General features: G+C 46.9%; 1 pseudogene; it reads right to left on the minus strand.

The window, feature by feature from the left end:
• Nucleotides 1-298: 298 nt before the first annotated feature.
• On the minus strand, nucleotides 299-1,446 carry LOC133255296 (olfactory receptor 6E1-like; annotated as a pseudogene).
• Between the last annotated feature and the right edge of the window lie 276 nt (nucleotides 1,447-1,722).

Raw genomic sequence — 1,722 nt, forward strand, 5'->3', positions numbered from 1 at the left:
GGATTCTCCAGGCAAGAATATAGGAGTGGGTTGTTGTGCCCTTCTCTAAAGAGCTAGTACCTGCTATCAGAGAGCTATATTCTGCTGGGAAGCCAAGCAGACGTTGATGGAATGAAGAGAAATATTCAGATCTGATAATTACTAAAAATGCCTTGAGAGGCCACAGAGCTTATGAATTGCTGCTGAGTTGCACAGTGACTGGCGCCCCAGAAACATGTCATCAAGCTTTTTGTGGATGAGAAAGCCTCCATCTGTTGCAGAGGCCTGATGCTCCCTTAGCTTGATTGGGGATCTTATGTGCAGCCTCTTGGATCCACAGGTTTATTAGAAGAGCTTGTTCACCTGCTCCCTAAACACCTGCTTCACCTGTTTGTTCCTGAGGGTGTAGATGAAGGGATTGAGCACTGGGGTCACCACAGTGTTGAGCAAGGCCACCACCTTGTTCCTGTCCTCCCCCTGGCTGCTCTTGCCTGACCGGACATACATGAAGATGCAGCTGCCATAGAAGAGAGAGACAACAGTGATGTGGGAGGAACAAGTTGAGAAGGCTTTCCACCTCTCCTTGGCTGCGGGGAGGCACAGGATGGTGTGGAAGATGTGGCCGTAGCAGGCAGCCGTCACGGACAGAGTGCCCAGGAGGCTGACGTTGGCCAGGATGAAACCTAGAAGCTCGATCAGACTTGTGTCTGCACATATGAGTTCCAGGAGTGGAAAGCTGTCACAGAAGAAATGATCAATGATATTGGGACCACAGAATGGCTGCTGAAATATGATGGAACATGGAATGGCTATAAGAAGGAATCCCATGATCCATGAAAAAAGAGCTAACTGGACACAGACTCTTTTGCTCATGATGGTGACATAATGCAAAGGATTACATATGGCCACATACCTGTCAAAGGACATCACTGCCAGTAGGAAGAACTCTGTGGTACCCAGGAAGAAATAGAGGAAAAGCTGGAGAAAGCAACTGGCTAGGGAGATGGTCCTGTTTCCAGTCAGGATGTTGGTCAGCATCTTGGGGAAGATGACCGAGGTGAATCAGATCTCTAGGACAGCAAAGTTGTGGAGGAAGTAGTACATGGGCGTGTGGAGGCGCCTGTCCATGAGGGTGAGGACCACGATGAGGAGGTTCCCTAGTAGAGTGAGCAGGTAGGTCAGGAGGAGCCCCAGGAAGAGGAGCAGCTGCAGCTCACAGGCATCTGAGAGCCCCAGCAGGATGAACTCGGTGACAGTGGTGTGGTTCCCCATGGCTCCTCTGACCTTTGCTGGGAATGCCCAATCAGTGGTGTGCAGCATCAGGAATCATGAGGTTCTGGATCTGAGGACATTTGGAATGTATAGGAAAAAGTGCTGAATGTACCATTTAGAGTTGTAGAAGTCCTTTTTTTGTTCTTTCTTTCTTTCTTTTTTTTTTTACCAAGCCTCTTTGAGGCTACTTGTCTCTTTTATTGCCCCTGGTGTTTCTACGTGGTAACGAGTGGTGTTGCCAGGGATGCTAAGTAAACATCCTCAACCAAAAGTTATTCTTGCTTGTTTTTGTTAACTGAAATTTTATTTCTGTTCCTCAACAATTCCTTTGCCTCTGACTTTCATTACCTTTCACTGCCTTTCATTTTTATCTTTATTCTAATATTGGGTCTTCATTCATAAGTAGTCCCTATTTGAGGCTGACAAATATTTGAGGCTGGAAAAAATAGCAAAATGGCTAAGTTAAGCCAT

The sequence above is a fragment of the Bos javanicus genome, chromosome 10 (genome assembly GCF_032452875.1).
Source record: "Bos javanicus breed banteng chromosome 10, ARS-OSU_banteng_1.0, whole genome shotgun sequence".
NCBI lineage: Eukaryota > Metazoa > Chordata > Mammalia > Artiodactyla > Bovidae > Bos > Bos javanicus.